The sequence below is a fragment of the Canis lupus genome, chromosome 8 (genome assembly GCF_048164855.1).
Source record: "Canis lupus baileyi chromosome 8, mCanLup2.hap1, whole genome shotgun sequence".
In the NCBI taxonomy this organism is placed as follows: domain Eukaryota; kingdom Metazoa; phylum Chordata; class Mammalia; order Carnivora; family Canidae; genus Canis; species Canis lupus.
In genome coordinates, this window is record NC_132845.1 from 17,401,443 (window position 1) to 17,429,439 (window position 27,997).

Consider the following 27,997-nt stretch of genomic DNA (forward strand, 5'->3'; position numbering starts at 1 on the left):
CTCAATGGCTTTCTAAGTGCTAATTACTAAACTTAAATGCAGCATGGCTCAGAGGGCTAAACCTCAGAAAGGGCGAACAGAGGTTGTGGGTTCTAATCCCCATGTCAGCATTATGACCTAAGGCAAGACTTCCTAGAACAGAAAAGTAGGAACAAGCAGTCCCACTATCTAGCTTCTGTACCAGGACAAAGAAACTGGTTGGCCTCACACACAGGCTCTGCGCATCCTGAGGAAGGTCAGCACCTTGCCAAAAGGAACTTTTATAATTGAGCTGGAAAGCTAGATAAACCTGAAACAATTAGTACACAAATAAAGGAAAACTATGGAATTCTGAGAAAAATGCAGAAGGAATTCTAGAATCCCAGAGAATGGAGAGATCATATGCGCCCATTAGACCTTTTAGAAACACTCAGGGTAGAATGAATACAAAGCAATAGTCATAGGGCCTTATCAGTGCTAGGACCAGCACATCTCTGAGTCATGTCCTTCCTCCTGCATAAAATAAGAATGACAGTACCTGACCTGCAAATGTGCAAAATTACTGTGGGGAAAACAAATGAGACCATGAGGACAGAAGCATTTTCAACACTATAAAGATCTGAAGTCTATGTAGAGTGGTATGTATTATTGGGTTGCTACATTAAAGTGAGGAGAAATCTTTCCAAAACATATTCATTAAAAAAGGCAGCTTGGAAACAGCATATTCACCATGGGATTAATATTGTTGGGGGGCGGGAGTGGTATGTGCCACACGCAAGCCTCTATGGAAAGCCCCACAAGCCACTGAGGGGACAATGTTGCTGATATGTATGCCTACAGAGTGGCCCTGATGAGAAGGAAAAATGGTACTGTGCTTATTAATCCATCCCCAAAAGTAAATAACATAAATGCCATGTTAAAGTAAAAGGAGAAGAAAGGACAAAGGGCAGGGTGGCAGGGAGGGAGAGAGATGAGGGAGGGAGAGATGAAAAAAAAAAAAAAAAAAGAATGTAAACCTTTTACTGAAGTCTCTCCATGATGTCAGAGAGTGAACAGCACTGCTTGGCAATCTCTGTTTACACATGTGGAGGCTCTGCTCCAGCTTGACACCATATTCTCCTCCTGTCCCTTCCTGCACTCCTTCTCCTCCTCCTCTCTCCTGCCCTCAGCTCCCCAGCACCCCAGAAATTCTCTACCTAAATCTGGCCTCTGCACCCTCTTCTCTTACTCTTTCTTCCGATGTTCCAAACAAATGCTGTCCTCTGCATTGCTGCCTGTCCTTTCTCACACGTGGTGGACTGCTTTCTTGGGTCCTTCCCATTCTTTGCTTGCCCATTAAGGCTACATAGCAAAATAAGGACCTAAGCCCTAAGGAGACAAAATAAGATCATTATATAAATACAAGAGGGTGCTATACAAAGATCTATGGGATTGCAGTACTCCTACTGTATGCTAGGTGGCCTTTCAGAAAGGAGCTTTATATTTCTTAACTGCTTTAATTCCCTCAACCACCCTATGAGATAGTGGCTGCCCCACTTTACAGAGGAGGGCAATGAAACCCAGAGAGGATAACTAATTTGCCCAAAGTCTCAAAGCTTTAAGTCTGACTAAGAAGCCTGCACTCAGCCACTAGAAGAGATGGTTGTCTGGTAAAGGAAAATGAATCAATGTTCAAAGTATTGAAGTGGATTTTGTAGGGCCGGGAGCAGGGGTGGAGGGTGGAATTTCATGGGTAGGGAGGGTAATGCCTGCTGAAGGGGTCATAGCCAATCTCAAGAGCGCTTATCATAAGCTTATGACAAGGTACAATACAGTCTAAAGCCAAATCCTCTCTAGGCAATGCATTCTCAAAGGCTGAATTTGTAGGGTGAGGTATTTTTGACAAATTAAATTTATATTGGCTAATAATTTTATTAAACTCAGGGAACACAAGAGTCAAATGAAACAGAATGAGAACCAAACTAAACTCAATGAAGGCTCATATATTAAATTTAGTCTAGACTTTCCCTCCCAAAATGATTAGGTCTAGGAAGAGCCTGCTAATTAGGGAGAACAAAGCATCACACGTTCCCAAAGCTTGCATGTGGAAATGGCATGGCTTTGTCATTAGGCATTGCATGAAGGTTGATATGTCATCTATTTTGGCTTTTGCAATGTTTTCCCACCAATTCTGTGTATGTTTGATAAGATGTGAAAGCAATATGAATTTTTCTATGAGCTGAAGTAATCTTTTTTTAAAGTTGTGATTCTTTTTAATTTTTTAAACTAATATTCTCATCTTTTCTCTTTGGTCCCATGAAGGTATGATATCGGGTGTGATTAAGAGATTGTTTTCATGTATTTAGACTTCAGGTGAAATTCTTCAGGTACATTCCAGAGTCTAGTAATTGACTGTTATTAGTATTAATAAGAATTACCCAGCTAAATCCCACTGCCATGTCCTGAAAATTTACCCCTTAGGATCAAGCCTCAGTAATAATTTCAGTGTGTTGAGATGTAATTTTCAGTTCACAGACCTCTCAAAAAGGCAAAAACAGATATGGGAGTTTAAAGTTTGAGATAACAGAAAGGAAATTTCTTTAGTTTGTGCTGCTTGGAATTAGAGATACATAATAAGTAATCATTTCTCTTCAAAATGCAGGAATCCACTTGCTATAATTCATAGGATGGGGCTGATACACAGGACAAGCAATCATTCCCATAAGGAACTCTTAATAGTGGATTCTTTCTATGCATTTCTTCAAATGAAGGGTACCTTTGGCTGTATTTCTTTTTGCGAGAGCCGTTTTCTTTGCCTTCAAATCTCTGTAATACATATTATTTGAATATCTGGAAAATGTATTATTGCCTTGTAAGTGGGTTGTGAAAATTACCAGCCCACAGAAATTGTATCAATATGCTTCATGCTAGGGTTTACTCTGATGAAAAATAAAAGAAATTGGCCTTCTTTCCTTTTCATCTGATATAATTTGTTGCTTACCTTGGAAGAAAAAAAAATTTAACTCTGCTGATAAACAACTACTGGTATATGTTTTAAAATATGGGTAAATTCCAAGAAAAGGCAATCTAGGTTTTCTTGATTCTCCTGTTTAGGCAAGAAATAGGCTAAGGCTTCTGTGTGTATATTCTCTTTCCACAACAATGCCACGACAAAACCTGTCCCAATTATTCCACCTCTCTATGTTAGAATTCCATATTTTTAAACCTGATTCAACAACCATTCCACACCAGAGGATATGTCATTACTTGTGAAATGCTCAGTGCCTTTCAATAAAAAAAGATGAAATAATTTTACATAAACAAGTTTAAAATGTCAAGAGAACCAAAATGGATCTATTTGAAATCGTTTCTGAAACAAAATTTGATTTTTGTCAATAGTGCATAAAAAACAATGAAATAGCCAAGAAAAAATTTTCATTTATACAGTCCTTTTGACAGAGGGTCAGTTCTAGACTTTTAAAACTTGGTGTCCTAAAATATTACCAACACGTTTAGTTCAAAATAGAATATTTTCAACAGGTTTGCTTTCAGTAAAACCGAAAGGGTGATTAATTGCAATAAAATATATTAATAAACTATAGCATGTGCTATTTCACTGATGTGCCTAATGGCGGGAAGATGTTAATTATTTGATAATCACCACTTTTTAAAATTTCTGCATAAGAAGTTTCAGCCATATTTCCATTGTGAAATATATAGCCATCTAAATCTCTATCCCCAAATCTTTAAACAGATCTAGGTAAAGATAGGTACTTTCTCTATCCAAAACCTGAAAGTGATTTTACTAATGCATCCTTATAAACAGAAGCTAGGTCAAAATATCTTAAATATGGCACATTTCATATGTTTCTTGAGAAATTTAAAAGTGATGCCTATCTTCAAGGGGTTTATAGGAAGGAACATTATATAAACAAAGCCAGCTTTGGGTAGAGAATAATTTTCTCTTTAATGTGCTTGTCCTCATCTGGAAAAATTGCTCTATTTTTATACAACATCAAATTTTTGAGTGTTTCTTCCTGGGCTGTGAGTGGATTTATGAAGGCTTTTTTCTTTTAAGAACTTAGAGAAACAATCCTTTTCATTCTCTAAGAGGAGTACCCATTTATAATTGTGGTGATTTGTATTTACACAGTAATATTACCTAAAAGACCAGGATGTTCTACCTCTGGTAAAGTGACTCTTGTTTCAAGAATCTCCAGAGAACTTATCCCTGAACCTTCACATTGCATGGGTTTTAATATGTTGACATTTCCAAGAATAACATGGTCTGTAAAGAGCCCAAGAGTGAAGTGGGAGCACTTCTATCAATGATACTTTTGAAAATGAAATATATTTCCCAGGTTCCTTGAGATAGAAATCAGCAGTGGGGAAAGGTGACTGCTCCATCTGCTTCTAATGAGTTGGAGGAGGTGACCTCTGACCAAGGAACTAGGGACATGAGGACACAGTACTAAAACCATCTTCTCTTGTGACATAAATGGAAATTCACTTTCTAAATAGTTATGGTTTTTCAAAAGGTAATGGTAATTTAGCTTGATCAGACATCTTTCACATCTGTCATCTCCTCATTGATATTCACTGGTATTCCCATATTTTCTTTCCATTTTATAGCCTCTTAAACATTTCTATTTATGTGCTGTGTGTATGGAGCATAGACTAAGTACATACTTTATAGTAGCCTCCCCTGGCCACAGCTTTGGCACTTGGTGCCTCCATACCTTTGTAAAGAGAGTCCCTGGGCTGAGAATGCTCTCCCTCCAGATTAGAATCCTCCCCTCCTCCTGGGCCTAATTCAAAGACCTCTGCAGTTGGAGTTCATCTTTTATCTCTTGACACATTACATACTTGGATATGCCAAGTGTGCCAGGTAGTGTATATACTTCTGAATAAATGCATATCCCACTGGTTATTTTGCCACTCACATGCCATTGTGTTTAAATGTTGGATCTTTCCAACTAGACTTTAAGTTCCTATATGAATAGAAGACATCTTTCACTTTGGGATATCTTGAGTATGTATGGCAAAGATCTTTTTATATAATAAGTCAATAATTCTTTTTTGAGTGAAAAGTAGGCAAAAGATAATATTAGTAGAAAACATGAAGTGTATTAAGATATAATTGACACATAATATTACATTAGCTTAAGTGTACAACATAATGATTTGATATATATATATATAACAAAATGATCACCATGTTAAACCTACATCTATCACCATACATACTTACGAACTTTTCTTCTTGTGATTAGAACCTTAAGATCTATTCTTTTGGCAAGTTTCAAATCTAAAATACAGTATTATTAACTATAGTCACCATAAAGACTCTTAACCATAAAAAGCTCCTCACATTTTAAAGTATATTTACACTTGGAAAACAGCACTGTAAGACTAAAGAAATCTCAACTAAGGAAGCACCTCAAAGATTTTGCTAAAGTAGACATTTAAAATTGAATCATATTAAATTAAACTACCAAATTCAATAAGCAGAACTCTAAATCTTTCAAAAGAGGAAATCTTTGAAGGATACTAACAGATGACACACAAATAAAGAAAAGGTAAACTAATGTTTCAAAGGTCAATAATGTATGAGTTTTGATTCAAATGCAAGCTGCCGTCCTCCCTTTGGGGGTTGGCGTGAACAAAAAATTTAGTCATGGATATTAAAAAGAATTTCTTTAATTCCAGAGTCTTTCACATAGGAAGCTTAAAACATGTTTAAAGTCTTATCTAGTAGTTAGATCACCTGCTATGGTCACTTTACATCTAAAGCAGGGAAGCCAGAAGGTATAGGAAATCCAAAATCATACAGAGCTTCAGTAATTTGACCAAGAAAATAATGCATGCCTTCCAAATCCCTGACTAATTCTTTGGCCATGGGATTACATTTTCCATACTCCTGACATACGGAAAAATAATGAGAAACATAATTTTTAAAGAGCTACTAGTGACCACTAAATTTAAAATTTTCTAGAAACCACATTTCTAGTCTATTCCCACTGTCCTGCACTAACCTAAACCTTTTAAATTTATATTACTGCCATAGCTTCCAGTAGGACTCTCCAATCCCAACCTCTCCCCTTACTAAAGGCCCCTCAGTATGTAAGTCTCCCCACATCATACAGCTCAAGGACAGTACTGCTCCCAACTTCATTTCCCTGGTTACTAAAATCTTATAAAATCTGATCACACTCTGACTAGACAACCTTGTTTTCCTTCTGCTAAATAGTTTAATATGTAAAATTGTTTTCTAGATGGATCTAGTAAATTAATCTTTACTTTTCTGATGTGTTTTAATTGTCTGAAGGTTCACCACAATGCCAGGTACCAGTTGGATGCTCTATATATGTATATGCTAATTGATTAATAATTGAAGAGATTTTTAAAAAGTGCTTGTGAAGTACTGACCAATTGATGCATGTCCTATAAGCTGCTTTGTAATGTTACCATCTAATCCCCTACATGGAAATATTAATAGGTTCAACAGTTCTGGGAAAAAAAGTCAACTTCCCTTTCCCCTCAAAACTAGTGTGCTCTAAAACATTCTCCTAACAAGATTTGCCTGGTTTCATCATCATTCTTAGAATCCTAAAGATGCTTCCATATTTAGAGATGCTGAATACCAAAAGCCTAAAAGCAGAACTTATCTACCCTTTTATAAGCACTTCAGTAAGTTAGACCCAATAGTTATCAATGCAAAAGTAACATTTGTATCTCTCATACAATAGGTGCAGAGTTCTCTACTCAAGAATTTTAAGACAATGCATAAGAAAAAGGATGCAAAGCAAGCAAATTCTATATACCACAGAATTAAAGAAAGCTCATTTTTCCACAATTAAGAGGAATTGTGAATATTCACATAATAGCTCCTATCCCAATTAATTGGAAAATTCATCCATCTTGAGCATTTGTCTGCAGGCCAGATATTTATATAATTCTACTTCTCTGGTTTAATTTTGATCTCAGGTGGGCAAACAAACTTGTATTTCACAATGGGGCCCTTCTTGTCAACCCTAGATGATCAGCTCCTTTGCAGCTTGATGGTGGTCAAACTCAATGAGTGCTACTACAGTTGGAACAGTCACGGGTCACTTCCTTGTGGATGAGATTCCCCAACCTGCTCTATCTGCATCCAGCAAGGAGACAGCATTTCTTGGTCGATTATAATTATCAGACCATTTCTTAGGCAAAGGTCAAGAGAAAATGTACAATTCCCAATAAACTCATTATTAGTAAGGGTGACTCCTGGTCACCTATTGCTGTTTAATGACCGAAATTCACAATGGCACAAGTAGACAACTGACATTTTGCCTGAGCACACATCTCTGGCCAGTGATAATTAACCTGAAGGTAAAGAACCAGTCATTTTCTTAATTCAACAAGGCACCTCTTTCAAAGTTGGGGCTCTTCCTGTTTTAATAATCAAAAGGAAAAGACCTTTGGTACTTAATATTTAAACAAAATGTTTAATATTTACACAGTAAAGTTCTTCTTCTGATATTAAACCAGCATTAAAGCAGGGATGGAAATTGGTTTATAATCTCTGACACTAGGCCCGGAGCCTTGTAGTGTAGTAAACAATGTCACTCTTCAGATGGGCACCACCTGCAATGGGTTCAGAAATGTCAACTGTAATTAAACATTTTATTTCAAGGATAATTCATAGGTTATGTACATGAAGGACTGCTTTCTGCCATGAGAAATTTCAAAGTACTGGGCTGTGTAAATAAGAAGCAGGTCTCTCTCTCTCTCTCTCTCTCTTTTTTTATTATTGTATGTTTTTTTGAAGCACATGCAAACTGACTGAGACCTAATTAATATTATTCTTAAACATATGCTTCATATTTTACAAAGATTTTTAAAGTCAATTTCATGAAGCTTGTCTGGTAATGATACATTTCTACCTAACCAATTATTTCTTCTAGCTACAAGTTAAGAATACTGCAGGGGGGAAGAAAGGGTATGATTTGCTACAAGCGAACATGGTACAGTAATGGCAACGTTGGGATTCGCTCTCATCAGTGCCAAATTTCTCTTCTGGGGCTTTAGTTTTAACTTACAGTTTGAGTGAAAGCCTGGAGAAAATTGATTACTTTTAAAAAGATATGCTATTCAAAGGTGTAGGGGTCACCTAGCACCTCCAATAATGCTTCTAATCCTAATGAGAATTTAGGAATGAAATTATTCAATTAAGAAGTGTGTTTATGTGTGTGTGTGTGTGTGTGTGAGAGAGAGAGAGAGAGAGAGAGAGAGAGAGAAAGCAATACTCAGTTTTCCCAATAAAAATTTATTCACTGTTCCTTCGTAGCAATTTTTACAACTAACATAATGAATCAGAGACTTAAAATACACCTTCCCTGGCCCTCCACCCTAACATTCTACATCATTTTTTTCCTAGGGGAAAGACCTTAAGTAAAAATGCTATTAAACTCATGAAAAAAAAATTTGGGTAAAAGTGGCACCTTTTTGTGCACTTAACACAGTTCGTTATAAGAGTATTCTTTTCTCTAACTACATACGGCAACTAGGAAAAGGGATGCTCTGCTTGTCTGCCTCTCATTTGCTCTCCCTGCTCTTTTTAAATTTACTTCATAATTGTGTATTATTTTGACACATGTTGTCTACCAAATAGAAGGACATATGTACACGAACAGGCTCAAACACAAGGGGAGGGGGCATTTACTAGAGAGTACAGAGCCACACCCCTCCCAGGTGGGTGCCCTGCAGAAAGGCCTGGCACTGAACACACAGAGACGTACCCACGGTAGCACTGTTTCTGAGATATAGTGGTGGTTCCTTCCCACTGGTGAAAATATGTTTATAATATCAAATGGCAACAGACATAAACTACTATTCCCAAATAAGTATAGTATAGGATACTTGTTAAAGGAATCCTGATGGTGTTTCCTTTAATTGCCTTTTCTTTTGGAAATAGGATAACCATAAAAGCTATGGGAAATATGAGGAAAGGAGATGACACACTAAGAGAAAAAGGCTATCTATATAAATCCTATGTATACAACTTAAAATTACATAGAATTAAAAAGCTGATATAGAAAAAAAATAATTGAAGGAAATATGACAGCAGTGTGAGTAGTTTTCTTCCCATCTCTCAAATGTCTGTAATGTGATCATGTGAGTCCAGCTATTAAACATCTACGTCAAGTAAGAACATGATCATCTTAAGGAATTAAAAAGTCCACAGAGCATCCACGCATTGAACGAGGTAGAGAAGAAATTTGGCAAAGGCTTGGACTAAACACAATTTGAGCTTCTTTGTCTCGACATCTCCCACTCGACTAAGAGGGAATAGACCAAAAAGAGCGTTGGCAGACTAGGAATGAAGGAAGAAGGTAGAGGAACACAGTACCAGAATGGTTAGTTGGTACCAGAGCTTCTGTTAAACTAATCTCAGATCCTAAATACTACAGATTCGCTTTGTCTTCCTGTTCAAATGCTGCTTTCTCGGCTGCAAGACAGAAGAAAGACCAAACCTTCCCAGCCCAGCTATACCCGATCCTGGTTAGGAGAGGGATAAAGCCTGTTGCTATGACAAAATAGGATTACAGCATAGGGGACATATTTCAGCTGTAGAAACCCCCACTGAATCAGCCCAGACACAGATATTAAACTCTGAGGCCACAAAGCCAGTAAACAACACAACTGGCAAGATGGCACAAGTGACTGACTTGATTGCTCCACAAGTTTCTGTATTCAAGCCACATACATGAGTTCACAGGTTGTCATCTCAATAAGCCCCTTTGACCGTTTGGTGAATATTTGTCTCGTGGCTTGGCAAGGTCTCCCATTTTCTCCTTCAACCTAACGTGATTCTCCACTGCATCTCCCAGCCTTAATTTCCTCTCTGCAAAAAAAAGTGCATGATTGCAATGAGCCTCTTACAGTGGCAATGCCCAAAGGCCTCCATGCAATAAACCCCACTAATCAGCCTTGCAGTCTTTGGGGGTGAAGAGGTACAGGGTTCCAGCTTGGGAATTTTCGCCAAAGAATTGGGTGAAGTGCATGGCAGCCACAGAAGAGTAACTGGAGTAAAGACTCTTCCCCTAGAGCCTCCTCCTTTGCCTATGGAAAAGGCTCGGGAAGAGGAATCCTAAATCATTACACCTGGTCAAATAATAAGAATTCATTTAGAACAAATACAATATTAAAAGCTAATTTTTTCCCCACAAAATTAATTAACTTTTCCCTCTACAAATATATTACTAAAACTTTCTCACTGCACAAACTCTCCAAACAAAATTAATGGTTTTGTTTTGAAAATTAATTTAGATATTAAAAAATTATATTTTTCCACCAAGATCTCAGTTACTCAGATTAAATATTAACCAAAAGCTGTCTTCTGCTTAAATAGAATTTAGCCTTTGAAGTGTTTTTATTAATCTCTTCTGATGTAGGTGCTTGAAATTCTATGAAAGTGCTGCTGCTACCCGTTCTGTGCATCACTTACTGTAATTTATTTTCAGAACATAATTCTATTTATAAATGAAAATCCTATTAAAAGAAGACAAGAAAAATTAGTCCTAGACTTTGCATGGGTAGAGTAGAAACAAAATGAGCGGCCTAACCTGAAGTGACATTTACAAATTACCTGTTAATTTAAACCGGGTTGAGGGATGACAGAGTTTAGTCAGACTGACAGGAAGTACCGGAGGAATGACAGTTGGGTCTGGAGTGGCCATAAAGCTCTTACTGCCAGCACATTTCTCTGTGCTCCACCACCACCCCACTGTCTCCCCAAAAGCTTCCTGCCCGGTAAATAATGTATTTATAAAAATATTTACATTTTTGGCAGATTAGTGAGTAAAGGTATTACGCAGCTGGAAGCTAGCCTCCTGTTTAAAGGGAGGAAATAATTGATTTAAAAAAGCTTCAGGCTTTAGTCATTGAGTGACATCCCCTCCCCGCCAGCCCCCTCCACACCATCCCTACCATTTAGGCCCAAATAACCAGTTGGTGTTTTCCCATGAGTCTCTTTGAACACAGGGGCCTGTATATTGGCATATAGATACGCACAACCTTCTCTCTCTCTCCACCACGGTGTTTCAGAGGACAAGCCATCAGAAACAGCTGGTGCTCCTTCTATGCTTTCTACCCCATTTTATTATTTTTTTTAAGATTTTATTTATTTACTCATGAGAGACAGAGAGAGAGAGACAGAGAGAGAGAGAGAGGCAGAGACACAGGCAGGGGGAGAGCAGGCTCCACGCAGGGAGCCCAACGTGGGACTCGATCCCGGGGTCCAGGATCAGGCCCTGGGCCGAAGGTGGCGCTAAACCGCTGAGCCACCCGGGCTGCCCTTCTACCCAATTTTTGAAATGTAACAACAAAAATGAGTCCTAAGTAATAATCTTTTGAGAGGAAGCCAAAAAGGGGGAAATAATTGTTACACCCTTGAATATTTTGTTATAGACTTGAATATTTTTCATTCGATTTAAAGGACTACCAACCCAATTAAGAATCCACAGATACCACCTATATCGAAGTAGATTTCAGTATGTAGCAATTAAAACTCATTTTTATCAAACATCTATTCCACATCCAACTTACAAAAGATGTATGTTTTTTATATGATGGGCATATTCTCAGTTGCACTAATAAAAGTTACACACATGCATGGAGTAGAAATACAGGCACACAACCCCGACACAACACATACATAACATACAACACACATGTGATATATACCCAGTCATCTGGTTTTTATGAGCAAGCCTCTTTGTATCTTAAGGAAACAAAACCAGTGGGTATTTTAATTTTTTGAAACGATTTGAGAGAGAGAAAGAAAAAATAAGCAGGGGGAGGGCAGAGGGACAGGAAGAGAGAATCTCCAAAACTGTCTATTAAGTAGAAGACCATCCCTATATTCATAAATTAATAACAATAAGTACATTTAGGTTAACAAAGTAGAAATAAAAAATCAAAATACATTTAACTAAAAAGATGCATTGAACTCAAATGAAATGAACTAAATAAAATCAAATTAAAATGATAAAATAAAAATAGGAGACCATCTCTGTATTCTTAAATTAGTGACAATAAAAACATCCTGGTGTTTTATCTGCCTGCATCCTGATTAAGGCTCCTGCTCCTTTTGTCACCTTTAAATGCTTTTGTCCATTGGAGAATTCTGGAACTTTCAAGGAATTGTTACACTTTCTTCTTGTTTACCCATTCTGGAATTCTATGGACAGTACAGGGATAATTCTGTAGCACAAAATAATTGCTATGAATTATTCACATCCTGAAATCTTCACACAACTTTCAGTAACTGTTCTGAGCTGGAAAATTATTGTGTGTAGCTTACTTCTCTAAACAAATGTCTCTATATTTGTGGTAAGACTGTCTACCAGAGACTATGAACCATGAATATATTGTTTTAGAAGAGCAATTTTACCAAGTAAGAAACAATTTTATCTTGAAATTTTGATCCAATGATCCTTCTTTTCTATTATCTAGCAATAAGGAATAATTCAATCCCTTGATATGCAGATAATTAGAATAGTCACATGAATAATTGGCATTTCTAAATAAAAAACTAGTTGCAAAGAGGTTAAAATATTAACTTAGAGCAAAAAAGTCTGAAATCTGAGACGCTGATGAAGAGAATCTGCTGGAAAAAAGGATCCTTTTCCTTGCAGTTCCTCAGTTGAGCTGGATGAGGGCCAGTCCCATTTAAAGCCCTCTCCACAATATGCCAGGACTCTGATTATCAAGTCATTTTAAGCTCACACCAAATTCAAAACAAAGTTCAGAAAGGATAGCCAAGAGAAATTTTTCCATTCTTCCTCCATCCCTTTACCCCAAAAGTGCCACAGAAGCCTTCCTCCTCATGCCATCTACTATTAAAAAAAAAAAAATCAAAAGCCTCTCTTGTCCTCTTTGGCATATAAAGAAATACTTTTTATACTAAATCCTAGTTTTGAGTCTTTCTTCAATCTGAGTTTAGAGATAAATTATAAATTATCTGTGTCTTAGACTCCTCTGTCACACTGCTGTCAAGAAGCATATGCCTGTTTGGAAAATCCTGGTTATTTCTACAAGATTTATGAAATGTTACTTTGCTCCAAGATTGATATCCATGTCCTTATTCAGTATATCAAGGGCATATGATAATGATAGCGATCAATGTTATTTTAACACTGCACAAAGGCCAGGGTGTCAAGGCCATCACTTCATTAGACAACAGAACTATTGATTATTAACTAGAGACTAGCTAAAATCGAAATACCTGTACAATCTCCCCATGCCAAAAAATCATCAGTGGGCGGGCAAGCAGATTACATAATCTGTCAACCACTATGAAACTTTCTCAAAACTAAACAGACAGTATGAGGAGCATTTCAAAGGGTGTTTCACCATGAGAGATTTCTCCTTTATATACCTTGACCCTCTGCCATCTTCCCTCCTAAAGCTCAAATAATTTTAGCCTCATAACACTCTTTGAGTCTGCCCTTATGATGTAAATGCTCATTAAAAATTGAGGGAAAAGGGGTTTTGAAAACTGTTAAGGTTTGGGTGGGAATGAAAGGGACATAAAGAAAGCAAGAGGCGACAGGTGTAAAGGGAAATAATTAAGGACTACTGTGCCCTTATTCCAATCTTCCTATTTTTGCCTTTTTAAAAATAGTAAATGTTTTCTAAATATCATAGGGCTAAAGGAAACTACATACTCTCCCCTCCCTGATAAGAGACATATTATTATTTAGCTGGATCCCATCATTTTTTATATGCAAATTGATCAGACACCCATTCTCTTAAGCTCTGAAATCTGTACACTCATTGCAGGTGTTAAAGTGGCCTCTCTATCCTGAAGTCATATATTTGGACTCTCAGGCAATTTCCCCATCATGTGGACTTTAATTGGACCATGTTTCCTAATCAGCGTAATTTCCCCCTTGACCAGCCCTCTATGTGCATACACTTAGAAAAAAGGAAGTGGGTTAAAAGGAGGGCATTGAAAAAGAAAATCAGCCTTCTCAAAACAGCAGTTTGAACACTTCCTAATGGAGCTCTAAGAACTCATCCTAAGTAAAGCAAATGGCATGAGGCATGTGGAAAACTGATTAGTGAGGACCAAAGCAGACATTTATTGCCCAGAGGTAGAAAGTCCACTAATCTTCCTGTTAAACCTCTGTTTTCATTTCCTTCTCAACTAACCTCACTCTGGACCAAATTCATCACCTGTCCTAAGCCTCCAATTGCTACTGAAATTAACGAAGTCAAGGGAACAATAGAGGGAACCTCATGGGAATTTATTCCTCCCATTCCTCCCAGCATTTCCAAAGATAGTGCTGAAGCCCTGAAACATCAGGGCCTTGGTCTTTTGCAACTTTCACTACATTTTTGCTTTTCAGAAGAGGCCATCAGAACCCTGCATCCTGGTTCTGAAATTATCACCAGCGATCTTGAGGAAAAGTGATGGGATTGACATTGGTGAACTGAGCACACAGGGAAGAAAATCTGTAATTGATGGCAACACGATCGCATACCAGGATCCTCTGATGTCATGAGTCTAAGTCCCACGCCAAGCATTTTTGGTGATTCTAGGCTTATATGGAAGAGCTCCTTTGATAGGTGAGACATTCTAAAGATGCAAAACTTAAAAAAGACCATCAAAGCTGGAACAATTTGAGCAAAAAAATATATAACAGTATTTGAGTATAGCCCAAAGTATAAAATAAATATATAAGTCCATACTCCTACAAATTAAGGAGTAAATAAATGAGAAAAAGATAAAGATCTTCCTCACAGAAGAATTCTGAATAATTTATATCAATCCTCTTCCCTCCAGAAGGTGGTTTTGAGTGCTCTCCCCCAACTGCCCCATCCATCTTTCCTGCCCTTGAACTGAACTGGATTTAGTGACTTGCTCCTAAAGAACTGAGTATGTACAGGGGGAGTGAGGGGCAAGTTAACAGTGGAGAAATCTGCCAAATGTTACCTGGGCCAGGTGATCAAGATTAATATCACCAGTGATAAGTCTTGTGGATAACATGCACCCCCCAATAGGATGTGACAAAAGGGGCACTTCACCTCTGTGGTACTCTTCCCCAAAACATATAACTCCAGTCTAGTCAGAAGGAAAACATCAGATAGACCCAAATTAAAAGACATTCTAGAAAATAAATGGCCAGTAATCCTCAAAACTGCCAAGGTCATGAAGACAAGACTGGGAAACTGTCCACAGATCAGAGGAGACTAAGATGTGATGTTTAAATGTGATGTGGTGTTTAAATGTAATGTGCTGTCCTGAATTTGATCCAGGAGTGGAAAAAGGACATTAGTGGAAAACCTAGAAAAATCTGAATAAAGTCTGTTGGTTTACTACTAATATCCCAATGTTGGCTTCTTAACTTTGGCAATGTATGTAGAATGTAAACATTAGGGGAAGCTGTGTGAGGGATATGCAGGAATCTTGAATTCTCTCTGCAATTTCTCTGCAAATCTATAATTATTCTAAAGTACAAAGTTTATCTTAAAAATCCAAAAAATGTCCCTATAATGACCAGCCTAGAATTTTTTCACTGTGTAAAGAAAAGGAATAAAAATGTAAATGATAGCATTTTTGCCAAGATAAAAAATAAAATGAGAAAGGATAATCTATTTGTACAAAACAGAACGAAACAAAACAAATACACTGTCATAGACATATGAGTACATAGTGTATGTATAAGATACACCTATGTGTAGATATTAAATATACAGAAATGTACATAGATCAATACTATAACTGCTATTCTAGTATTCATTCATTTATTTTATTCATTTACTCATCCACTATTTTGAAATAGTAACTGCTACACATGAGACACTTTGCTATGGGCTGGGAATCCAACCATGGAAAAGATGAATACAAAACCTTACCCCCAGGGAGCTCTTTTATAAGCTCATTCTTCAGTGCTCCAAAACTTTTAAATCTTCACAAATTTCATGTATCCTTCAGAGGTATTTAGTTTAATTTAGGTTTTGTTTGTTTGTTTTGTTTTGAGTAAAATTCTTAGGTTCCAGATCCAGACATACCATTTAATTGAATACATGGTTCTGTGCAAGATTCTTAACAGCTACCCGTGTCTCAGTTTCCTGGCCTGGAAAATGTGGATCATAATAATTACTTCTTCACAAAGCTGTTGTAAGAGTAAAATAAATCCTCACATATGTTATAAAATGCTATGCAAATGTTACCTATAACTCAAAGAATAGTTACTGTGCTATCTGGCAGGGCCCAGTAGGAATAGGAACCCCAGCAGAATGAGGAAACAGAAAGGAGGATGGAGTTCAAACTTTGGACATGGGAAGGTACCAAGAAAAAAACCTTCTCTACTTCCTAATCTTGCCTGGAGTCAGCTTTGAAAGTGGATATGTAAATGTATAGAAGAAAAGTGCAAAACAATCTTGTGAAGTAAGAAGGAGTCACACATTACTATCCCCATAAATGGATGTGGCACCTGAGGCCCAAAGATATTGAATAACTTGTTTGAAATTCCACACTGAGCCAGTAACACATGAAAATTAAGAATTTACTCCCCTTGGCATTGAGACCGTACCACAAAGATTTGCCATTTAGCATACCCTTTGTGCTTAGGCCCATGTTAGCAGGACTAAAACTGCTTCTTGGATTTATCAATGGTTATGATCGGCAGGATTCATGTACGATTGTTTTGCCAGATGGGGAACCAAGGCCCTCACGCTGCCATTTCAATGCAATCCTAGTTAACGCCAGGCAATCCCTCCCTGCCTTTTCCTGCACTGTTTATCATCTCTAACCCCATACCACTGGCTATCTGTGAGAGGCTTCTACTGCAAGCAATATGCCAGTCTTCACTCTCTCCCTTCCCTTGTATTGTATGATACAATTAAATTATGATGTATACTTGTATTTTAATGTTATATTTATAACTGTACATATGCCCAAAGGCTTTAGCAGGAGTTACATTTTTATATCTTGAAAAAATACATATTCAAAACATCAGTTTTTGAAAAGCAAGAAAATTTCTTTAGTAGTTTTCCTCTTTTTGCAAGAGAAAAGTTGAAGTTCTCCTTTGGCTACTTTATGAAACATTAGATAACTTTGAAAAGGTTTTTTTTAGTTTTATTGAAAAGATTCTAGAGGTTCTTTTAAGCTGTTTTCTTGCATAGATGGCATAGAAGTGACAATCTATTTCAACGCAGTATTTCAAGTCCATGACCATTTATGGAGTTCTAAGTTCTTGAGATTGAAAAAAAAAGAAGAAGAAGAACTAGAATTCCTCAAGGAATTTACTAACTGGTGAATGTAGAAAGCAAAACAGAAAATAATATAACAATTTTGTATTACATATAGATTGCTCTTGAAGTTTAGTTGCAATTGTTGGGCAGATAGTCATGAGAAAAAAAAGGTAGAGGAGAAGTATTTGAATTGGATCTTCAAGAAAAGGTACGAGTTTAACAGAAGAAGAAGAAGTATGTCTAAGAAAAGAGAATCACATGAACAGAGACCTTGAATCATCAAAGAGATTAACCATGTTAGTGATTCACTGACAAGACCAGAGATGATAAGACAAAATATGGTGGGGAACAGTTCCTGAAGGCCCTTTTAATCCAAATTAAAAAGATGAGGATTTGTGATTTACAGGTTATGTAGATCTATTTATGGTTGGTAATGGAGGGGTGTGAGAGGTCATGAACAGAATATTCAAGAAAAGACTAATAAAAAAAGAAGACTAATAAAATTATCCAGGCTAGTTAAACAGTATTCTTGGAAGACACATGTCAGTTCACTAAACAAATTTAATTCAGTTTTAGAAACGGGAACTGACTGATAATGGTGTGTATCAATCAGAATTTAGTTAGAAAAACAGAACCACTCTAGTTATATCATGCAGAAATGGATCCAACAGAAGGAGCTAGAAACTTAAGATCCATTAGAAAGGCTGAGGGAAAAAAGATTGGAAAACCACCACTATCATCCAGGAAATCAGGAAATGCCTCAATTTAATACATAATGGCACTGATGGTCTCAGTTTTCTAGCACCTGAGCAGTACAGAGGAACTGCAGAGCACCCAGAAACCTGTAGCAAAACCTACTTGCCATCTGCTATTGGTCAAACACCTTCCCAGTGTTGCCCAGAGGCAATAATGGTTCTGATTCTCTTTTACCTTCTGTCTCTTATATAAGTGTCTTTCCCTGGTGGAATGTAAAGCAGAATTCTTCTGACAGAGATTCTAAGAAATTTGTTCTTATGCCTCAAAATCCCCACACCACTGATAGTGCAAAGTTGGGAAATGGTATCAAGTTGCCCATAGGCAGTCCAGCATATTGTACAAGGAAAGTCAAGATCTGGGGCAAATATTATTTAAAATATATTAATAGTAAAACTTAAAGTTCTCAGATACATTGTAAAAACAAAACCACCACCAAAAAGCTAGAGGACTAGTTCCCAAGAATTCATGGACTCTGCTCTTTTCTAATTCCTCAAAGTTTTTCCCAATTCAAACGTATTAAAAATCAATGAGTCAAGCCTCCCCACTCACTGGATCTTCTGAATTCAGTTCCAGCTAACTCAGTCTTAAAAATTACTCATGATGATTCACAAGACTTTTGAAGATTTGAGAGATACAGAAAATGTTTAGTTTTGATATAGTGAAATGGGATTAGGTACTTACAGATAAAATCTCATATGAGAATGATTGTGGATTCCCATGGAATTTTCTATAAGGTTTTCAAATACATAGAAAGATCCATTAAATTTTGTAATTCTTACCATCTACAAAACACAAATATACACATAGTAAGGTCCTTATATCTTCTAGCTGCTTTCCCTTGCTCTTAGGATAAAGTCCAAACTTATAAATTAGGTCTATCAGGCACTGGTGGTTATGGCCCTTGACTACCTCCCTAGGTTCATTTCACACTCCTCTTTCATTCTTCCCTACACAAGACCTTCTTCTGCCAGGAATGTGCTTGCCCCTAATTTTTCTGCCTCCTCCCATTCATCTCTCAAGGGTCAGTTCACATGGCATTTCCCTTGGGGGGTGGGGGTCTTCTCTGCTCATTAGTCTAAGATCTCCATTATTCTCTCCCACTCTGTCATGTTCTATGCTTTTTCTACACAGAATTTACCTAGTGTAATCACATAATTATGTGCATAATTTATTATTAATTATTTGTTATATTTCTGTCTCTTCCAGTAAATTTTACAAAGACTATGACCTCCATTTGCCTTATTTATAATTGTATCTTCAGGGTCTAGTGTAGTCTGTCATGTAGGCACTCAATATCTAAGATAGATATTGAGCACCTGTGGTCCCTCTCACCATCTATATAATAAATACCTACTGTCTTACAAACAAATCCTTTGAGGTTATTTCCCAAATTATTCCTTTAAAGTATGAGAACATTAGAAACTGGTTAGTTCATTTATTTCAACTTGTTTAATGTATACATGGTAAACCAGGACCTTTTAATTTCTGTGCTTAGGCCAACTGAAGTCTCACAGTCTTTGAAGACCCGGACAGTGGACCATTGCCTTGGGAATGGATATTGTGTGTAAGAGAGTGACAAGTTTCAACAAAGAAAAATAAGAAGACACATCCATGTGCCCTAGATCAGATTCTTGCCATTGGACAAGCACTAGTGGTTCTGGGTATCTAGTCCAGGAACAAGAAAGCTTTTTCAGCAGCCACAACACCCTCTTTTCTTGAAACTTTTGATCTGTGGCAGCTGCATCTTCAGAGTGGCAGTTACCCAAAAATGAGTGAAATTAGCAGGAAAAACACTTATTTGCATGTTATCATCTAAAATAGGCCATGAGATGGGGAAAGGGAGGAACATTTTGATTCGAAATTACTGTAGACTGTAGCCAGAAGAAGTTGGCTGGTTCTTTTCAAATGTGTTATCAATAGGTGATTGTCAGATGACTCATGCTTTTACACGTAAGCTATATAAGAGATCCAAATGCAAAACCCCAGCACTCAGGGACACCATTTGGATTTTTAATGCTCCCTTGAGAGCCTAGAGCCCTCAAAGCAATGAATAGATTACAATGAAGCATAATACAGTATTTTCATTTCTGACAGTCTTATTCTAAAATGGCCTGTTATTTAAAGAAAAATGATATCCATTTTTAGTAGCCCAACACTGAAATTTAAAGAGTTAAGAGCCCCTCAGCTTGGATAAACTCATAAACATATGAAAATTAATTTTGCATTATTCTTTGAGACTTCGCACTTACAAGACAAGTGGCAAAACTGGCACTGTCTTTCTGTTATTCTGTCGACGTAAAAGGAAAGAACACAATTAGGGATGTGGCAATTTTCCACTCTTTTTTCTGCCCCTCGGCAGCTGAATGGCATCGCTGTGCAGAAGCAAATGAAACAGCAGAGATGTTGATGATCAATGTATTGAACAATCTCACAAGAGCAGGTTCAAAGCCAAGTTTAGGAATTTGTTGATGGGAGAAGTCACATGTAGCATCTAGCAAAGAAACTATTCAGAAATTGCCTGGATAAAAGAAAAGCACAGAAATGAACAGCATGAGCTCTCAAGCCAGTCTGCCTACATTTGCATCCCTGGCTCTGCTACTTTCCAACAGTGAAACTCTGAGCAGGTCATACACCCCTCTGTACCTCACTTTTCTTTTCTGTAAAACAGGAGTAAGAGTATTATCTCTTGAATGATTGTTGTGAGGCTTAAATGAGCTAGTAAATGTGAAGTGGTTAGGACAGTCACCTGAAGCATAGTAAAGTATAGATAAATGGTACTATTATAATGATGTCACTTTCTGAAGGAAATGTTCCAGAGCCTGGACCCTTCCTCCAAAATAAACATATTCATGAGTACCTTTGGGTATCTTCATTCATTGCTAGGTGCCATATACTTTCATAAATACACCCTGAATGAAAATAACTGTGTTTATGACAGTAAGCCACACATAAATGTTCATCTAAGGCAATTTCTATAAAGAGCTAGAGAGTAAACATCTTAGGCTTTGCAAATGCTCAACTATGTTGTTGTAGCCTGAAAGCAGCTATAGACAATACTTAATGAGTTCATGAGCATGGCTGTGTTTCAATAAAACTTTATTTACAAAAACAAAAGGTGGGCTAAGTTTGTCCCCCAGGGTATAGTTACCTACTCCTGACCTAATGGATTCTTCAACTCAGAAATCTTTTTATAAGTCGTTTCTTAAATGAAAGAATTAAGAAAAGTAAGATCCAAATCTCCTTAGATACTTAGTCCAAAGCTTCACAAGGCATTCCGTACATATGAGTGAAGTCCTTCTTGACATCATACTTAAATCCCCCTAAGCATTGAAGAAGTCTCTGTTTCCTCCCAAACTTGCAAAGAAAACCTCAGACTAATACCAGTTTACTTTTAATAACAATAGTCTACCATTAACAAATATTTACTCTTCAGCAATGTTCCATCTCACTTGATGATGGCAAATTCCAACAGCACCACTTTCAGAATATACCCACATTCTGCTCACTTCTCCCACCACCACCAGTATCATCATAATCCCACTTACCTTCACCCTCGTCTGGTTTATAGTTATAATCCATCCTCAACTTAGCAGCCAAGGTGTTCCTCACAAAATGTGTCAGGTCATGTCACTTTTCTGCCTGAAACTTCAACGACTCTCCATCTTACTCAGAGTATAAACTCAACTCCTAAGAGTAGCTGGTCAGACCCTCTGAGTTGGTCCTTATCTTCTTTCTGGCCTCCTCTCTTACTACTGCCACCCTCTACTTATTCTGTGTTTCCTGCCATACAGGCTTTGTGTTCACTCATTCTTTCCTCAACCACATGGCTTAATCATCTCCATCTTCCAAGTAAGCCTGCCCTGACCATCCCATTTCAGATTGCAACCCTGACTATCACCCTCCTTATTATCCTTGTCTACTTAATTTTTCTCCATAGCCCTTATTATATATTTATTTGGTGTGTGTGTGTGTGTTTTGTTTTGTTTTGTCTACTACTACCACTTTGTAGAGTGAGGGCTACAAAGGGATTTTTGCTCATCTGTGTCTCCAGCATCTAAAATAATACTTGCCAGATAGTAGGTGCCTCATGAATATCTGTTGGGTGAATGACCCTATTAGACCCTTACCTATGCAGTAAGCATAGTTTTAAGTGCCTTAAAGGTATTATCTGCTTTAGTCCTCACAAGCTTATGAGAAGATGCTGCTATAATTCACATTCTCAAGAAGAAACCAAAGCTTTGAAAGATTACATGAATTGCCTACAATCACATGGAAAGTAGTGGAGACATGCCCAGCCTCTATGATTCCAACCACCACACTCCACTTCCTTTATTTAATCCTCACTTCTTGAGCAAAGGACTGTGATTTTCCAGATTTTACACATGAGGGAAGTGAAATTTGGTGGCACTAAAAAACTTGCCCAAGGCCACATGCCTGTAAATTGAGCAGCTACAATTTTAATTTCCATTTGCCTATCTCAAAAAAAAAATTCTTTTAGATCATCATAATTTTAATGCTATGAGATTTAATGAGCTTTGACAAAGCAAGACCAATAAAATTTTACAAACAACAACCTTTCACACGTTGATGTGCTTAAGGCAACCATCCAGAAATCCCTTGTCCAACATCTCACCAAATATGGCCAGTTATCTGTAGTTCCTTCCAGAACTAAGGTAGTTGCCATACATCAATAAGCCTGAGTAAAGACACTGCCATCATCCCCACTGCATTAAGGAGAAAGATGAAAAGAATGATAAACACCCTAGTATAAGGTGACAGATCTGCTTATAATGAAGGGGAAAATAAATCCAAGGATTTTACATTTCAAATTTGACCAGTTAGCTCATCCTGATGCTCCCAAATTAAATCCTAACCACCTAAAGTTCAGATATGTAAAAGTTGGGATTCAAGAACTCAAAGATGGTGACAATGCGCACTGAAAAGTTAATTACTCCACTTGGAACACAAATGAAAGCAATGCCTACCACTGAGCCCATGTTGAACCAGGACCCCTTTTACATGAAGGGAAATGATTGAACAAAGATCAGGAGCAGCAGCAATGGCTGAATTAGACCCCTCATCAGTAAGAAGGAAGGGCTGAGCAAATCTAAACAAAGGTGGCAAACACATGCAGGAACTGTTGTTTTGATTCCAGAAAAGCATAAAAAAGAAGGGACCATCTGGAAATTCTAATTTTTAAAAGGACATGGATAAACACAAATGCTTTATTTTATATTTTATAAAAAAAAATGGTAGATACATAAGGAGGCTATAAATACTAAGGACGTGCTCTTGCTTGCATTTTAAAGCATGGTTAAAATTGCAACAATGCATCAAGAGGTATCACAAAAGACCCGGAATTTTAATAATTTGGAGAGGGCCACTGATGCACAAAGGCAGGGGGAGGGATTAGATTCTTGATATCCAGTTCTCATCACACCAGGAATCTCATATTAATGTTTGTTAGGAAAAGGAATCCACCATAATTCCTGCAGCCTTAATGTTGAACAGAAATGTCAATATGTTTTATTCAACCTTTTATTTTTCTTCATAAGGTAAAATCTGGCTCATATATCTAAGTGCATAATAACCCTCAAAAACTCTAAAAAATGACAAAAATATTGCCTATATTTTATAATTATTTGATAATTACTAAGTTTATATCATTATCCGGAGTGCCCATCTACAATTATAGAAATACTTTATGTATATATATATATGTGTGTGTGTGTCTATGGGTGTGTGTGTGCGTATATATGTATATATGTATACACACATAAAATCTTTTAAAATATTTCTTGAAAGGTTAAGGAAATAAAATACTATAAGAAAAAAATCTAATATGATTTTAAATGTTACATGTGAAAGAACACTTTAAGCAGGTTCCACTGTGTCTGGATATATATATATATATATATATATATATATATATGTCTGCACACAATCAGGATACATATAATAAAAGGCAATCACAAAATCTCAGAAACTCGACAATGATGAATAGAAATAATTTGATTAGAGAATGTAAACTTTGAGGCCAAAGAAAACTACATAAAATCCTCAAAGCTGAACTCAATACTTGGGGGTTGGAGGGGAGGAGGAGAAATGAGATTTTAAAAATATTTTACTGAAGTTTCAATTCAGAATGCTGCTCTGGAACTGTTCATAAAATATGGGCCATATCTTTACTATTATCTACGGCCACAGCCATGGGTGCATGCGTGCACGCGTACACACACATGCGCGTGCGCGCGCGCACATACACACACACACATACACCCCTAAATGGAATTTGTCACTATAGGATATTTAAAAGCCAGACTTGCTGCATTTAAAATGTATGGAATTTATTTTTAAACCAGCCATATCTGAATTCAATGCCTTATATTTTGAGTTTTAATTCCAATCATGCTAATTTTAAGTCACAAACATATATCTGCCGGTAATGAAGGTTGTTTAATTAGGTCCAGATAAAATAGCTCCAATTCTGTTTCTGATCCACCTGTCAAAGCAAATCAGTCTTTTACATGGCTAAAAAAAAAACAAATTAGACTAGCTGATGACTTTTTGAATATTCAAGTAGACACACCGAGGATAAATCCAAACAGAACTTGTGACTGAACAAAAGCCTGAAACGTGACCTCAGAGATGAAGATATCTTACTCTGCTGAAAGCAGGTTTGCAAGTGGGGTCCTCCAAGGGTTATGAAGTCAAGGACAGGGTGCTAAGAAGTAATGAGAACGATAACAAAAAAGGAACCAGCACTACAAGAAATCAAATCTGCCATAGCTTAGGGCAACGTACCAGCTCACTGCAGTGTAAGACAAACACAAACAATGGTGAAAACCATGACAGAAAGAATCAGGCAAACATTCTGTCTGCCAGAGTAACTGCAGAACCAGAGACATCCTAACTCAAGGAGTATGCATTATCCAAAATTACATATACATTATTGTCAAGGCTCCTAAAGATAGAAAACCTGTCTCCCTAACAGTCTAGTATGAATACTTTTAGAGTATGCTAGTCTTCAGATCAAGTTTACTTGTGTATAAAGCACTATACATTTGGGGATAGATCCACAGAACAGAGGGGTAAAGTGTTTTGAAATTGGTATGGTGGCCATATAAATAGGAAGCTTTAGATGGGAAGATACAGAAGAGAGGAGAGAAAGAATAACCAGAAATCCAAATCCTTGGAGTCTAAGAGGTACTATCTTCTAGATAAGACCCTTCTTCCCATGGCTGACTCCTGAGCAAAGATATGAGACGGGGTCAGTAGTCAAGATTCAAGACATAGAACTATCCTCCTAATTTAATACCATTGCTTGCAGAAAAGAGACTCAGGCTCAGTTGTCTTATTCCCAAGTTGCTTTAAACAAGGGACACAAAAATAACAACGATCCATGGTTTAAACATTTCATAGAAGTAATATATAGGGATCCCTGGGTGGCGCAGCGGTTTAGCAACTGCCTTTGGCCCAGGGCGCGATCCTGGAGACCCAGGATCGAATCCCACGTCGGGCTCCTGGTGCATAGATCCTGCTTCTCCCTCTGCCTATGTCTCTGCCTCTCTCTCTCTCTCTCTGTGTGACTATCATAAATAAATAAAAATTTTAAAAAAAGAAGTAATATATAGATTATACAAATGCTTATTATATTATACACATTACTGCTTATATATATCATATATATAATATACATAAATAATTCAATGGAAAAAAGATTTAAAAAATGAAACAACGATATACATTTGGAATAAAGTGAATCTCCATCTTTGCCTCATATGCAAAATTAACTCAAAATGGATAGTAGATCTAAATGTAAGAAATGAAACTATAAAATTTCTAGACAAATATAGGATAAAATCATCCTTGGGATAGATGAAGATTTCTTAGATTAGGACACAAAATACATGTATCATATGTATCAGAGAAAAGACTGATAAATTGGATTTAAAAGTATTTGCTCTTCTAAGCATGACATAAATAAAACAAAATAAAATAAAATACAAGGTACAGACTAAAAGAATAATTCCTATACCTATAGCTGACAAGCAATAAGACAAAGAACTTTTTTTAAATGGGCAAAAGATTTGAACCAACACTTCAGAAAAGCTGATGTGCAAATGGATAAGCACACAGAAAGATGACTTGTCATTAAGTCATCAGGGAAATGCAAGTTAAATGCAAGTAGGGACTGCAACATCACTACACACACATTGGAGTGGTTAAAATTAAAAAGACTGACAATAACAAGTCTTGGCAAGAATATGAAGCAACTAGAGTTTTCATATTTTTTTTTGTTTGTTTTATACAGTGGTATCAACCCTTGGAAAACAGTTTGGCAGCTTAGGTTAAATAAATACTTGGCTATAGAACACAGAAAATTCATCCGAACCCATTTCAGCTATGACTTCAACCATGCCTGCAAGTTACTTGATCCAGAAACTAGAAAACACCAAAGTATCATTAACAGAGCATCACCTGAGAAGTAGTACAAGGTAATGTTTAGAGGGGACGGAAATGTTTTCCATATGTTGGGTGTGCTGGTAGTTACAAGTGTATTAAATTTGTCAAAACTCCTTGAAATACACATCAAAATGGGTACATTTTATTATATGTAATTATACATCAATGAAGTTTATTTTAATAATATTAGAGTAAAAAAAAAAAACTTTAGAAAACACCTATTCAAACTCATTTATATTATAGATGAAGAATGAAAACCAAGGAACTTTGTCCACCTCAACAACCAGAAGAGCTAACAGAGATGGGCCAAAAATCCCATGTCCTAAATCCCAGTCTAGCACTTTCTCTCTGCATCTGCTACAGTTTCAGTGAACTACAGAATTCATTTAAATAGAATTTAGCCAAAAATGGCCTGGAGATTAGTAAGAGATTAGTAATTTTAATTCCTTAAAAACTAAGAGATTTTGTGAAACAATATTTTTGTCTCCACAAATTCCATTCTCTGTTATCTAAGCAATCAATCTCAATTCCTACTAACTTGTTCCCCACTCTAAATTCATGTATTCTGGGGACTGAGCCCCAACCACTGCCCTAAGGATGTGACCCAGGTGTCAAACTGACATTGTCCAGTACAATTGCCACTAGCTACATGTGGCTACTTAAAGTGTGGCTGGTTTGAGATGTACTACAAATGTAAAATAGTCTTTTGCATTCTTTTTTATTTAAAAAAGCTATTAAGATTTATATTGATAATATGTTAAAATAATACTTAAGATACATGGTGGAATAAAATATATCTTCAATTCCACCTTTCTTTTTTTTAATATCTCCATAGAAAATTTTAAATTACATATGTAGCCAGTTTTGGTCAGCATATTATTTCTATTAGACAGTGCTGGTTTAGGCAATTAGTATATCCATAATCTTCATCATATATACTTGCTTTTAGAAATGCATATGTCAGGTTATAGCAGGACTAGCTGTACTTAATTCAGTACATCATCATATGTTAGCCAGTTTGTGTTGGGCTATCACTTGCAATTAAAAATGTACTACATTTTATGGTTCCCAAACTGGTATAAACCAAAATATTGAACTATCTTGTATATGTTGTCATACAATTCTCAGGTGCCTTCACATCCATTGTTTTTGTTTGTTTGTTTGTTTTATAAGGTACTCATTATAATCATAAGGAAACTGGGATTCAAAGAGAGTAAGTTATATGACCAAGGTCAAGCTAAGAAATGAACAGAGAGGAGTTGCTAAATTCAGGTGTTTGGAATCCAGACCCTATTTCTTGCTGCTTTGGCACCACACTTTGCTGACCAACCTAGAAGATTATTTTTTTAATTTGAAGGTAACGGAATCAATGTAAATGAAGGGGAGTTGTCATTAATGGGTCCCTGTCTGGGAATTGATTCACTTAAAAGATGATTTGTGACATGCTTCTAAGATTAATACGCATTCCAAATAGTATCAGGTCATATAAAGTGCATGGGGACTTATAGTACTATCAGAGAAACACTACCCTAAACTCAAGGAACAGAAAGTAAGGGATGGTTTATTGGTG

General features: G+C 36.8%; 2 long non-coding RNA genes across 5 annotated transcripts in view; one reads left to right on the plus strand and one right to left on the minus strand.

Moving 5' to 3' along the window:
- The window catches only part of LOC140637900 (uncharacterized), a 381,100-nt gene that overhangs the window by 89,985 nt on the left and 263,118 nt on the right, over positions 1-27,997 (minus strand). The gene's annotated exons all lie outside the window — the stretch shown is intronic.
- Positions 141-27,983, plus strand: LOC140637899 (uncharacterized). Of its 2 annotated transcripts, XR_012034977.1 has the most exons (3): positions 141-617; positions 26,276-26,459; positions 27,601-27,983. It is a non-coding gene; the product is annotated as an uncharacterized lncRNA (long non-coding RNA). The 2 variants fall into 2 exon arrangements; XR_012034976.1 differs by lacking the exons at positions 26,276-26,459; positions 27,601-27,983 and adding an exon at positions 2,621-2,927.